This window comes from Helianthus annuus, chromosome 17 (genome assembly GCF_002127325.2).
Source record: "Helianthus annuus cultivar XRQ/B chromosome 17, HanXRQr2.0-SUNRISE, whole genome shotgun sequence".
Lineage (NCBI taxonomy): Eukaryota > Viridiplantae > Streptophyta > Magnoliopsida > Asterales > Asteraceae > Helianthus > Helianthus annuus.
Window position 1 is genome coordinate 71,694,447 of NC_035449.2, and position 15,953 is coordinate 71,710,399.

The following is a 15,953-nucleotide window of genomic DNA, read 5'->3' on the forward strand; positions in this document are numbered from 1 at the left end:
CCGGGTTCCTTTGGGTTTGGCAAAAGTAAAAGACGGGTCAAGGTGGATATCCAACAAATTCTTAATCTAGATGAGTGGGTCAGAATGGGTTGCGGCATCTAACATAACGGGTCAGAACGGGTCAAGCAGCTAACACAACGGGTTCTTCATTATTCATATTGAAGATTAATTAAAGAGAAACATGTTGTAGCTAGTGTACAGTAAGCCTCCTTCAGCTACCGCCTTGGTCGTCAGCCCACCGCCTTCGTCTACCGCCGTCGGCCACCGCCTTCGTCAACCGCCGTCGGCCACCGCCTTCGTCCCGTCGTCGGCCATCGCCCTCTCCCGCGTCCACCGCCTTCGTCTTGAGAGTCAATACAGTCACAAAATCGATTCTCACAAATTTTGAAGCAATCGCCAACAAAAATTTACACAACTCTTTTTGTTCTTCACAATTTGTACGTGTGAGAGAGAAAGAGAGAGGGGTGAGAAGACTACATAGAAAAGTGGTAGATACAATTTGCTTATACTGTGGGTACAATACATTTTTATTATTTTTTTATTAATTAAATATTCAATATGTTTTTTTTCAGCTTTTTGACTTTTATGTTGAATAATCAAACATTATACAAACGGAGTTACAGCTCACACACATATATATTAATTTTCTTACCTTTCAAAAAAAAAAAACATGTATATTAATTTTCTAAAAAAAACATTTTTTTAACCAACCCGACCCAACCCGAAACCCATTCTGACCCGAACCAATTCCGACCCGAACCCGTTTCAAGCCGAACTCGTTTTGACCCAAACCAAAACAACCCTTTTTTTAGAGTAAACTGCAATTTTACCCCCTGAGGTTAGGGGTCATTGGCACCCTTACCCCCCTAACGAAATAATTGCAATTTTACCCCCCACTGTTAACTGTTATGTCGCAATTCTACCCCCCGGCTTCAATTTTCTTGACCGGTCAACATAAACATGGGAGGGTCAAAGGGTATAAAAGTAATTTCACCAAAAATTGTACATTATATTAAAATAACCCCTAAACTCAACCTTACATCAGAACCTTACCCCCTAAGTTTCCCCCCACTCTTCATCTCTTCCGGCGAAATTACTTCCCTCCGGCTTCTTCACCGGCGACCTCCACTCCATTCTCCTTCCCTCCGGCGACCTCCACTCCATCTTCTTCACCACTCCTGCTTCTTCACCACACGAGCACAGGATGACTGAACATGCATCCAGCTCCACCGGCTGAGCCAGGGCCGGCGACCACACCACCGGCCACCATCGATCCAGCTGTGGTCTAGAGATCCTCCTTTTTCTCGCAATTTTCAGGTATAATCAAACAACTATTTTGATTGTGGGGTAAAATCAAACAACTAGTAATGGATGTTTGTGTATTTGCAGTGGACATGAGGATTCATGTTTCACTACGATCGATTGTGGTCTCATTGGTGCTCAAGATGCGAGGCCGCCCGTTCCTGCATTTCCAGTTTCCGCCTCAGCAGGAAATGCTTGTGTAGGATACTTAAACTCTAATCTTCTAGGTTCTTTTGGGTTAATATGTAGTGTATGATACTTAAACTCTAATCTTCTAGGATCTTTTGGGTTAATGTGTAGGATCTTATGTTTGATCATAGAACACATTGACTGATTGGTTATATTACTCAGCTGTTAAGTTGATGGTATATTTGACTGTTAAGTTTGATCAAATTAGTGGTGTTTGGTTTGATCACAGAACTGTGGTATTTGGTTTGATCAAATTGGTTATATTACTCTGCTGTTAATTTGAGTTTATGTGTAGGATCTTATGTTTGATCATAGAACACATGTGTAGTAATAATGGTGTTTGGTTTGATCATAGAAGAGAATGTTGGTTATATTTGACCATTGTTAAGTTGCTGCTGTGGGTTAAGTTGCTGCTGTGGGTTAATGTTGCTGCTGTTAAGTTGCTGCTGATCATAGAACAGAATGCTGCTGTTAAGTTGCTGCTGATCATAGAACAGAATGCTACTGATTTAATGTTGCTGCTGTTAAGTTGCTGCTGATCATAGAACAGAATTCTACTGATTTAATGTTGCTGCTGTTAAGTTGCTAACTGTTAAATCAGAACTATTGCTGTGTGTAATGCAAATGCAAATGCATTACAGAAGGTTTTACATGTCAGTTGTGGCTGATGCAATTGAGGCCTTTATCAATGCTTTTAGCAATGGTTTTAAGCTGTGGCTGAAGGTAATGGCTTTGATATAGCAATGGTTCTGATGCATTTGCATTTGCAGAGGTTCTGATGCATTTGCATTCCAAAATTGCAATCGAATATTGAAATGAAAGTAAGACCTTGCATATTAAATTGTTACAACCTCGCATTCAATCATGAATTCAATCTTTGCATTCCTAATGCTTTGGTTGGTTAAAAGTAAGAATTCAGTCAACATATTTGATGCCAGGGGGTTTATATGGGTGGTTGAATCGAATATGGATGGCGGCGGGAAAGGTTTTGGAAGGTGCAGGGAGTAATTTTGCTTCTAAACACAAATTATAGGGGGTTATAAGAAAGGGTATTTTAGTAATTTACCCCAAGTCAACAGATCAGGCAACATATTTGATTCCGGGGGGTAAACATGCGACATAACAACAAACGTTGGGTGGTAAAACAAAAGGGTAAAATAGTCTTTTCACCCCCCAAGTCAACAGACCGGTCAAGAAAATTGAAGCCAGGGGGTAGAATTACGACATAACAGTTAACAGTGGGGGGTAAAATTGCAATTATTTCGTTAGGGGGGGGGTAAGGGTGCCACTGACCCCTAACCTCAGGGGGTAAAATTGCAGTTTACTCCTTTTTTTAATTGACCCGTTTTGACCCGAACCCGTTTCGATCCGGACCCGTTTTGACCCATGACCCAACCCGACCCGACCCGACCCAACCCGTTTGCCAGGTCTACATAATACTGATGAGTGATGACCATAAGCAAATAAAGGGATCTTCTGAATCTTTACTTTTATCTCTGCCTTCAAAATAGAAATATCCTTTCTAGATCTTTTATGAGGCCAGGGGGTGTGGCTTAACGCCACACCGCCACATCAGCGATTTTAGCGCCCTGGGACGCTATGGACCACATCGCGGTGGTGGTGGTGGGGGGGGGGGGGCTATAGCCCTTTGGCCAGCGTGCTAACGAGCAAAAAGGGGTGTGAAGGTGGAGCCCACCTCTTTTCAACCAATAAATTTTTTTTTTTAATTTTCTTTAATAGGGGAGCTTTAAACCATTGCATGCAAGTTAAAGGGAGGGGCTTTAAAGCCCCCAATATGATGTTGTGTCTAGGTGGATCTGATGTGGCGTGATAAAAACCGTAGAGGCTTTATACCACACCCTCCATGGTTTTGCATTGTTCTTATGATATCTTCATCGATGACCAATGATTACTACTCTTTTGAACCTAATAATAAAGGTAGGACACGTCATCATTTTCTGTAACAAGTTAATACATGGGTTTGACCAAGCGATCTCCTAGGTGATGCTATTCTACAACTAAAAATGTATGCAGGTACTTGGTTTAAAAAAGCGTGAAGCGCTCCGAAGCGTTTTGGTTCCAAAAGCTTTAAGCGAAGCTTGAAGCGCGAAGCGAGAGCTTCACATATACGAAGCGCTCAAAATTAAAAAAAAATATTATACACATCAATATGACCTATTCTGCTACTTGTTAATCAATAACAAACACAAAAACATGATTAAAAACACACTTAACACATAAAAAACGTAGTTAAAACATAAATTAAAGTCGAAACACACTTAAAACATAAACATAAATCAAGTTGCAGAGATAATAGAAGGAGAATGAGGAAGGGAGCGGCTGATATGTTAAAAGATAGCGGCTGATTATTAGGGTAAAGAAGTAGAGCCTCATTTAAACCCTATTTAAAGACTGTTGGGCCTAAAAATGGCCCAAATGTGACCTGATTGGGCTGAAGCGTCGCCTCAAACCATCATCGCTTCGCGCTTAAAGATCGCTTCAAAACGCTTCACGTATTGTAACACTTCAGACAAAAAAAGCGCTGTTTCAAACGCTTCAGCGCTTAAAGCTCGCTTTTTTAAACACAGTACAGGTACATATATACAGAGAAAATTATAGAACAAACTATGTGCAAAAAATGCAGATAAAACTATTTTACAAAATAATGGAAAATAATGTTTCACATATTTTCAATTTATGTCCTGTCTCAACTTCCCAAAGCTAAGTGAAACTTGTCTAAATTGACCAACACATGGTTGCCTTTTACACACGTGACATTTCACTAGTTTTGTATATATTTTCTTGATCAAAGATAAATACTTTTATACTTCTATTCTATTGTTTGATGATTTAGAACAAACAAAACAACCCTAATAATGATCAAGGAAATCTCCCAAAAAAGGAAATGATGAATAATTTCTAATCCTATAATTTTATTTTCTAACACTCCTCGTCAAGTTAAGTAGTGGGATCTCCGAAGCTCAACTTATTGAGGCAACTGTTAAAAAATTTCCCGTTGATGGCTTTGGTTAAAGTGTCTGCAAGTTGATCTTTAGAGGGAATAAACGAAAGTTCTACAATCCCTATTTCGAGCTTTTTTTTTTTGATGAAATGTCTATCAACTTCCACAAGTTTTGTATGATCGTGTTGGACAGGATTTTCTGAAATCTGTATGGCGGCTTGGTTATCATACATGATTTTACTAGGCTCAGTTTGGGGAAAACCAATCTCAGATAAAAGTTTGTGTATCCAAAGAACTTCTGCTAATCCTCGTGCAATGCCTCGGAATTCTGCTTTAGCGCTAGACAAGGCGACAACCTTTTATTTTTTTGCTTTTTCCATGCAACTAAGTTTCCACCAACCAAAGTAAAGTATCCCGAAGTAGATCTCCGGTCATAATTGTTTCCTTCCTAGTCTGCGTCTGTATAGGCCTGAATCTTCAGATGTTTGTTTGGCTCAAACAAAATCCCATAGCCTATAGTCCCTTTAAGGTACTTTATGATCCTTAGAACTGCATCCATGTGATCGTTTGAGGTTGGTGCATGAATTGACGGATAACTCCTACTGCATATGCAATGTCAGGGCGGGTATGTGAAAGATATATAAGTTTTCCCACCAATCATTGATACTTTTCCTTGTCTGCCAAATCTTTTTCTTCTTCGATGCAGAGTTTCTGGTTGGTCATTATGGGAGTGTCAACTGGTTTGTAGTCAATCATCCCTATCTCAGCTAGGAGATCAAGAATATATTTTTTCTGGCATATGAAGATCCCTTGCTGAGATCTAAGAACTTCAATTCCAAGAAAGTACTTAAGTCTTCCTAAATCTTTCATTTCGAACTCGGTGAAAAGATTTTCCTTTAAATTCTTAATTGCTTCTTCATCATTACTTGTAATAATCATATCATCAATGTATATTATTAAACAAGTTACAAATTTACCTGTTTGTTTAAGAAATAGTGTGTGGTCAGAATTGCTTTACCGGAATCCATATCCTTTCATTGCCAATGTAAATCTGCCAAACCAGGCCCGAGGGGACTGTTTAAGACCGTATAGAGTCCTTTTTAATCTACACACTTCCTTAGCTTTAAAGTCTTTGACAAAACCGGTGGGAGCCTCCATGTAAGCTTCTTCCTTTAATTATCCATGTAGGAATGCATTTGTGATGTCAAATTGATGAAGGGGCCATCCTTCGTTTGCAGCGATGGAGAAAAGGACGCGAATAGTGTCAATTTTAGCAACCGGTGAAAACGTTTTGGAATAGTCAATCCCATATGGTTGGGTGTAGCCTTTAGCTACGAGCCAAACTTTATATCTTTCAATGGTTCCATCAGCTTTATGTTTGATTGTAAAGACCCAACGACATGCTATCGGTCTTTTTCCTAAGGGAAGAACACATTTTTCCCATGTATCATTTCTTTTGAGTGCCTTCATTTCTGTTTCCATAGCATTTTTCCAATTTTTAGAATTCAAGGCCTATTCTATGGAGGTTGGAAGTTGCTCCTTATACAGGGAAGTGGTGAAGGCTTTGGCTTCTTTCGATAAGTTACCATTTGCAGTATTTGCCATGGGTATCTAGATGACCTCGTTTCTTTTTCTAGAGAGTATCGTTTTGGAGGAATCCCCCTACCAGCTCTTGGAGGCAAGACATATCTTTTTGCTGTTTCTTCTTCCATATCTTGTTCCTCCTGTTCTTGTATTGGTTCTTCTTATTCCTGTATAGACTCTTCTGCAAATTTGATCTAATGCACTTTCATTGTTGTTAGTTTCAGTATTTTGAGTTTCGTTTATTTCAAAGTGACTTACTGGACTAGGGAAATCTTGGTTAATGGCACTAACGGTGGGAGAATCAGTTTGTGAAGAAGCAGGTGCCTCATCCGGTTATTGTGATTGACTTCTTTTGAAAAAGGAATTCATTTTAGCCAGCTCAGTGTGTCATTTGCCTTCCCCCCTTGACCATTGTGATGGGGTATAGAAGTATTCGGTTTCAAGAAAGTCACAATTAAAGGTAGTATACATATTTCGTCGTTTTGGACTATAGCATCGATATCCTTTTTGATTGACACCATAGCCAACAAATACACACTTCTCAGCGCACAGGCCAAGTTTGCCCCGATCATGTTTAAGTATATGAGCATAGATCGTGCATCCGAAAACCCGTGGTTGTAACGTGAGAGGTGGAGGAATTTTAGTAAAATCGGACAAAGCTTGGATGGGAGTTTTTGAATCAAGAGCTTTAGTTGGGAGACAGTTGATCAAATAAGTTACAGGAGAAGCTACTTCAGGCCAAAAGAATGTAGGAGCCCTCGACTCAAGTAATAGGGCACATGCTATTTCTAAGGGGATCCGATTTTTCCGTATGACATTGCCATTTTGTTCGGGAGTATGTGGACACGTTTTTTGGTGAATAATGCCTTTGTCTTGACAAAATTGTTTCATGGAATTGTTGACATACTCTCCTCCATTATCGGAAAGTATTTGAATTTTAGTCTTAAATTGTGTTTGTATCATCGCATAAAATATTCTAAATTTCTCGAAAACTTCATTTTTGTTTTTCAAAAAATAAATCCATGTCATACGATGTGTCAATAAAAAGAACAAAAAAAAAAAAAAAAAAACGAAAGTTTTGTCCCCAAATGACCTCAGCGGGTCCCCAAACATCTGAGGGAATAAAAGAAATTGGTAACGCAACTTTGGTGTTATTTAATTTATAAGTGACTTTTAGATAAGACACAAGTTTCGCAATGGAAATTATTATTATTAGGAAAAAGTTTTGGAAATAAAAGACGTAAATTGCCAATAGATGGGTGTCCTAATCTCCTATGCCAGAGCCACGCTTCCTTATTTGTTGTTCCATGAGCAAGCATCACACATCCCGATTGAGTCACTTCGTCCACATAGTACAATCCCAATCGTTCAGTGCCACGCCCAATGATCATTCCCGTCCTGATATACAAAAGGTTGGATGCATTAAGACGGTTTGTAACATGACTAATGGATAACAGTTATGTGACAAGGACGAGACGTAAAGACAGTTTGAAAGTTTTAAAGTGGGAGATATCACAATAGTTCCTCATCCTTTGACAAGAACAACACCCTGTTAGCAGTTTGATATGTCAATTCTAGGGGTATTTACACACCATATAATCTTATTTTCACATCCCTATTAGTATACAGGCCGTATAGACTTATACGGTCCGTATAGAATGTTTATGCACAGAATTTAATGTGGTGGAATGTTTTTTTTATATGTATACAGGGCGTATAGTTATATACGGCTCGTATACAGTAATATACGAGCAATATAACTTTATACGGTCTGCATAATTTCCTTTCACAGGTTTGATAAGGGTTTTTAGTTTTGAAATCTGTATACGGGCCGTGTAATGTTATACGACCCGTATAGCCCATATAGAAAAGTTAATTTTTTGGTTCAATCGGGAAACCGTTTAACAAGTTTAGTAAATTTTTAAATAATGTTGTATATATCGGATTATGTTACGAGTTTGTAGTTAAACGTATTTATAATGTTTAATAAGTTTCCACTTTGTAAAACGATAAATATGTGATATGATTATCATAAACTACAACAACAATTATTAAACAAACAACTTAACATCTAAACATAAGATTAATATTTACAATGTTTTACCTCTAAAACAAACAAAAAGATAATTTTTTACAACGTTTCAAACGTAAAATAACAAAAAAAAAAAAATAATAATCCAATAAGCAGCTACGGCAAAGGTGGTGGTGGTGGTGGTGGTGCAGTGAAAGCTTGTGGAGGTAGGGGCGCACCGGAATGTATAGCCACAATCGTCTGGACCATCCACTGTACATCACCCCTGACTGCAGCTACATCCGACTCGACCTGAGCGAGTCTCGACTCGACCTGAACGAGTCTCTCCTCCACCCCCAGTGGAGGCATCACACGCTGTCTCACGCTCCGTCGAACGTACGGGCGATCACCCTGTACATCCTTCGCAGCTACATGTGATCTATCTACGGTAAGATCGACCCCCTCATGTACACTGCATCCCTCTCCGTCGCCTCCCTCTCCATCGCCTCCCTCCCCCCTCTCCTCAGCTCCCTCTCCCTCATCCCCACCATACGCCCAAGCCAGTCCCTGTCCCTCAACCTCGTGAGCCAAACCCATCGATTGGGCTGTGCCCCTCCCAACCCTGTCAAGCTGGAGTATTAGGGTCATATCCTTTGCTACCTGCGGGGACAAGAGGCGAGGTAAATGCTTCGCCAGACGGCTGACGAAGCCCGCACAGCTGATGTGGGTAGAGGGACGCTTAAAAGCATACTCGGCGAAGTATGCGACCAACCTGTACGCCAAGCCCCCCCCCCCCCCCCCCGGCCGGTAAGTAAGTTGTGCAAGTAGAATAGGTCGCTTTGGGTGACCCATTCCCTGCTATCATGACGACCGACGATTGTCACGGCGATACACCAATGTAGGTAGCGGTGTAACGGGTCGTAAAGGCAACTCGCCCGCGCCTTCGGGGATCGCGAACTCGGTGTCGCGAACTCCTCGGACCCAATAGCGCCCCACCAAGGCCACAACACGTCACTGGACGTGCTGATGTGCACATCAAAAAATTCCTGGGACACTGAGTACTCCTGTGAGTACAGACCCAAGGCAACGGCAAACTCAGGAAGTGTCATCCACTGAGTCTTGCCGCAAAGAGTAAAAGCTACGACAGGTATTGTCAGAAATGCTGTAAACCCCCACCCCGGGTGTCCATAAATGAAAAAGTACATAAAAACTCTAAAGTAATCTCCCTGTGGGCCCGCTCTTCGGCGGCATTAAATAAGCGGTCCCACGCAGAGTTAGCTGGCATGAACTCCCGGACCCGACCAATTGATCCAATATCGGTCAAAAACTGAATATCAATGGTCCGAGGCACATCCAGCTCCATCTCTCGTAATCTGCCTAAAACCCTATAGGCAGCCATACCTCGGGGGATTTTGCAAATAAACTGCCCCGTCTCAGTAAAATCGGGCAAAACCTCCTCCTCCTGTCCACGTCCACGTCCCTGAACCTGACCTTGACTTCTACGGGCCACAGCAGCTGCTGATGATTCAGCCCTATCGTCTGTAAAAATAACAATTACAACTTAGCAATCACTATACGATTAGCGTTAACGTATTATACGACTACTGTTCTTGTATACGAACGTATTGTACATCTCATATACGCTCTGTACACATCAAGTGTAGGTTTCATATACTCACGTGTTATACATCTCATACACGATCCGTAAACATGAAGTATACGTATCGTACATGCAAGTATTATACGCACGTATACACTACGTACACCTCAGATATACGTTTCCTATACGCACGTATTATACGTCCCGGCGACGCTAAAAATATAACAAATTGGGAATAAAATATAAGTTAATACGGTCGTATACAATGTTTACGATCGTATACAACTTGAATATTCAATCTGTATACGACCGTATATATCGTATACGATCGTATATAGTTTGAACATTCAAACATTATACGGTCGTATACAGTTTGAATATTCAACCGTTATACGATCGTATAAATTGTATACGACCGTATACACTTTGAATATTCAATCTTTATACGATCGTATAAATTGTATATGGCCGTATACACATGAATATTCAGTTACAATTTTCAGTTTCATTTTTTTTTTCAAATTCAATCATACAATCTTTATGGTTACGCCTATGTACGCTATTTGATCCTTTACTACACAAGACCATAATCTAACATGTTTTGGAATTTGAAAGTATACTATACGAAAACGTACCGTATAGGAAGAACGAGAAGAAAACGTCACAAACGCCAAAGAACGCTATCCAAGAACGATCCAAGAGAAAACCGAGAGAATTTTTAGAGAATGTCGAGGCCGTATGGTGGAACTGAGGTCGTATAAAATGTTATACAACCTTTTTTTATGTATACGGGTATACGGCCCGTATACAGTCATTTATTATTTTTTATTTAGTCGTGTACTCCATATACGATCCCTGTTTTCGTCATGTATACGAGGCGTATACACTTATACGACCCGTATACAATTGAGTATTTTTCATTTTTCTTAAATTACTATATGCGGAAGTGACGAAGATACAGTCGGTATGTGTTAACGTTGATTCGTTTTAAACATTTTTTCAAGTTCAATTTCAACAAGTTGCCAAAACATTTATATACGTGTATGTTCATCATTACAAATTGTCAAAACATGAAATAATATTTTAAACATTTTTTCAAGTTCAATTTCAACAAGTTGCCAAAACATTTATATATCGTGTATGTTCATCATTACAAATTGTCAAAACATGAAATAAAATTTTAAATTCATAGGCAACCTAAATCCACGTATGCCCTGGTCTTGTATTCATCAACGATCTTATTATATTGGTCAATACGTTCCTGGTAATAGTAATACCAACTTTCTGCTAGCGTATTCCGTGTCGGTTGTCGCCAGTATCCTGATGGGGTTGGCATTGGATATTCCCCTTCTAATCTGATGTGAATAAAATGGTTCCTGTTTACATGTACAAGCGCGACCGTTTGATGCAGAATACTATCTTCGGCTGTTCTGAACATGGGAAAAAATGAAGCACAACCACTGTCACCTAATAAGAGACAAATGACATTCCATCGGTTTGCTATCATAAGCCCCGTGAAAGGCATTTGTAGCCACTTATGGCCAGGTGCTGTGCCTATACCAGACCAATCTAATGACTGCAGAACATCTTGAAACTCAAGTTCATTTATCGTTTTCCAAAAGTCATAGTACCTGAAGGGGTATTGTCTAAAAAGCCACGCAAACCTTCTCTAGGTCGCGCGCGGGACCATACTCCTTAATCAACAAGATGTTCAATCCCAACTTTAGTAAAGACTGACCTCGCGCGAGGTCTAAACAAGAAAGAGCATTGATTTCGACACTTAGCATTCTGGATGAGTCTCCAACACCTATAATCCTGCGCGGGCTAATAATGTGCTTAGCAAAGGTCGCGCAGGATCTATAGCGCATGATCACTTCAGAAGGTACGAAGGGACAAGTGGAAGATGAAAAGAGCCAATCCGCATCCTCCAGGCTCTGCTCAATCGTGCTCCACGATCGTCTGACGTGCAGGAGGCAAAAAGTACGTAAGGACGCCTACGTGGCACCAATCACAGGGCAGAGACACCTGCCCCACGATCTCCACTTACCTGCTGATGGCAGAGGGACAACGAGGCCGACAACAGTGACACGTGGCTCCAATCACGGTGCGCCAGCACCAGAAAACTTCTAGAAGCCACTAACGGTCGACACCAGTGAGACAAGGAGCATATCCGCTACGTTGTCGCCTTCCGGCCCAAGGCCCATCAGCCCACATCCTCTACACCTCTTCGGCTATTAATAGAGACCTTGGTTCACATGTTAATTCATTCGATTCCCTCCACTCTCACTCTTAATACTTAATTGTCTCCTCAAAGTAGTTGCTTATTCTCACGCTGGAGTCTGGTTAAGAGGGAAACCCCCATATTCCCCTCTTAACGAGCTAACGGTGTTCTGTTTTGCAGGATTAGCCGATCATTAAGGAGCTCAGAAACCCAAAGAAGATTAACCCTTATGGTAGAAACATAAACCAAACTGATTAACTCTAAAATTAGTTACGTGTTTCTTCATTGGCGCCCACCGTTTTTTTGCAAATCACTCTCATCTTCTTTTTCTGAGTTGTCTTAACTTGTTTTTCCTTCGATCATGGCTGGTCAAGGAATCGTTCCTGATTTTGGCTTTGGAACAAACTCTAATGTAGTGTTGGGGGAGGACAATCAAAACGTCCAAGTCCAACATGTAGAAGAAATCGGTGAAATCGAAGTAACCAACACCGAGGGACCCCGCTCGAGCATCACTTGCATCACCCAGACGGTAACCCCGGGAAATAATTGTGATGGACCCTCAAATCCAGCTCCACCCCAGAACATTTAGGCACTATTAGGGCTACCTGAAGGCGAAACTCCAGCCTCTTGGTACACCAAACAAATTGCAACCATCAATGCAGCGTATCAATATTTGAGCGCACAACAAGCAGTCTTACAAGCAGAGCCATCTTTGGTTACACCCACTGGTCCGAGTCAGGGGGCGCGCCAGATACCCTCGTAGCAAATCCTACAGGGAAGAATGACCAGGCCTCCTCCCCTACGAAGACCAAGCATGCACGACACACACGATACACGGGGAGAGACAGAAAGCTATTATGACTACCCGTCAAACGTCCAAAGAGGACCAGTTCACACCAGACTTGGAGCGTGCAACCTGAATAATGAATGGGATGACATAGACCCAAACGACGCAACACGGCAAGACGACGAAGGCTGCTCGTGCCTGGTTTGACAGCCTTCCGCCTGGAAAAATCAGCTCATGGGTTGATTTCAGAACACAGTTTGTTAACCATTTCAGCCAACAAAGACGTTACCAGCGCGACACAGCCGAGGTAACAGACATCTGGCGAAGAGAGAACGAGGGATTGGAAGACTTCATCACTCGCTTTAACAAAGAATGTTTGGAGATTGGCGGTGTAAGCGAGCAAATCATGCACGCTCATTTTAAGAAGGCCATTCGCTGTGATAGTCTCATCAGAACTATCACCGGAAAGGATGGAATGCCCAAAGAATGAGATAAGCTCATGGAGGCTGCGAAAATAGTTGCGCAAACGGAAGAGTCGTTGGCCGGTAATAAGAACTCTTATACTGAGGATCGCTTCTCCAAAGGAAGCTCGCGAGACAACAACAAGCGCAACAAAAACAAAAGTCAAGATTGGAAATCCGGAAAAGCAAGAGGTTACGACGATAGACAGCGCTTCAAAGAAGACGCGCGAGAGACAATTGACAGAATTGGGAATCGAAAAGTGGTCAGGGATGATAACCGAGGAAAGCACGAGACTCCGCTCATAAAAACACCAAAGGAGGTGCTAATGACGGAGAACCATGACTTCAAGGCTCCAAGGCCTATGACAAACAAGAAAGGGCAGGACCGAACCTTTACTGCGATTTCCACAAGGATACAGGCCATCTCACGGATGACTATATCAGCTTATGCCTAGAGATCGAGAAAGCGCAAGAGCGGAAAGTTAGGCCACCTGGTGAAAAATGTGCGCAAAGAAACGCGCCAGATCCAGCGCCATGACGATGGGAATCACAAGAAAGTCTGGCGCCTGGAGACACATATGGTCAGCAGACCGAGATACAACGCCAGAAAAAAGGGCAAGCACTCGTATGAGCCATCTTGGCAAGAACAGCAAGTCATTTTCCCGGTAGTACGCGGGGGCCCTTGCGCAACACGCCCCGTTGTTATTACCGGTATTGTTGGTCATTATGAAACAGAGTACATCTTTATTGACCCAGGAAGTACAGCAGACATCATCTATGAGCAATGCTTTAACCAGTTCGACGATGAAGATAAAGCGAGACTCGAGCCAGTCGACTACCCTCTGTCAGGCTTCTTTAACGAAATGGTCTTCCCACTAGGCCAAATCAGCTTTCCCGTCACATTCTCTGATGGAAAGCATTCAAGAACAACAAATGTGAATTTCATGGTAATGCCTGTCAAATCAAGGCATGATGTGTTGATTGGGAGAGAAACCTAAGGCGAATTAAACATGGTAACTTCCACACCCCACTCAGCCATCGGGTTTCCAACTGAGACGGGGGTGGCAATTATCTACGCAAAGAAGGAAGTAATGTCGGCAGAAGGGATGCGCCCAACCAAAGCGGCGAAGGTTTCAACAGCTGAACCAGAAAAGTGGGTTTTAAACCGAAAGTACCCAGAGCAAACGGTGACGATAGGCCACGCAATCTCACCAAACATCAAAACGCGCCTCAAACAACTCCTGTTCAGGAACATGAACATTTTCGCCTGGACTCCGGCAGACATGACCGGTGTCCCGCGCGATGTCACTAAAGATTGTCTGAACACTTATCCCTCCGTCGAACCAAAAGTGCAAAGAAGACGCAGCTTAGGGGCGGATAAGACTAAAGTGATGAATGAACAAGTGTGTGAACTGCTAAAAGCAGGAATCTTGAGAGAGGTGCGCTATCAGAGTTGGGTGGCAAACCCCGTAATGGTGGAGAAGTCAAATGGAGGATGGAGAATGTGTGTCGATTATATCGACCTCAACAAGGCATGCCCCAAAGACTGCTACTCCTTGCCTGAGATCGACAAAAAGCTAGACTCTCTCGCACCATACAAATGGAAATGCTTCTTGGATTGTTACAAGGGGTATCATCAGGTTCAAATGAAGCTTGAGGACGAAGACAAGACAACTTTTCGCACTGATCTTGGGATTTTCTGCTATACAAAGATGCCGTTCGGCCTCAAGAATGCCGGCGCAACATATCAGCGCTTGATGGATAAAATCTTCGCTGAAGATATCGGAAAACACATCGAGGTTTACATCGATGATCTGGTAATCAAGAGTCCCGAAGAGGACCAAATGTTAAAAGACATTGAGAAAACCTTCAACTCATTAAGAAGTGTGAACATGAAGTTGAATCCTACCAAATGTTCTTTTGGTATGGAAGAAGGGAAATTCTTGGGCTTCATAGTCATGAATGGCGGCTTTAAGGTTAATCCAGAAAAAGTTCAAGCCATAGAGCGGACGCCGTCGCCTCGAAAAATCAAAGAAATGCAACGATTGGCTGGCCGTTTTGCCACGCTCAACCATTTTCTATCAAACCACGCTGCAAAGTCATATCCTTTTATCAGCACCTTGCGCAACTGCGTAAAGAAACAAGAGTTCAAATGGACGCCCGAAGTAGAAACCGCATTTCAGCAGATGAAAGAATGTTTGATAAAGCTCCCTACTCTGACAACGCCGTTCGAAAAAGAACCACTCATACTGTTCTTATCTTCTTCGGATAAGGCGGTAGGGTCGGTATTACTTGTGGAGAGAAACAGAGTACAGACTCCAATTTATTACGTCAGTAGGGTGCTTACCGATCCAGAAACGAGATATTCAACAATGGAAAAATTGGTACTTGCGCTGCTACACGCCTCTAGAAGACTGCGCAGATACTTTACAGGGCATGTGATAACAGTACTCACCAACTTTCATATCGGCACTATTTTACAAAAGCCAGAAACATCAGGGCGGTTGGCGAAGTGGGCGATCGAGCTGGGGGCCACAACATCTTGTACAGGCCGCGCCCAGCCATCAAGGGTCAAGTCCTTGCGGACTTTATCACAGAAGTCCCAGTGGAAAAAATCAAGGATTGCGAGATTGTTGAGACTCCCGTGAAGGACATGTCTAATGAGTTATGGTTGCTGTACACTGATGGGGCCTCAAATGAGGATGGCGCAGGAGCTGGGTTGCGCCTTGTGAGACCTGAGAAGCATGAATTAACATACGCCATCAAGTTGGATTTCAAGAACACCAACAATGAGGCAGAATACGAGGCATTCTTGGCAGGCTTGCGCCTCGCCATA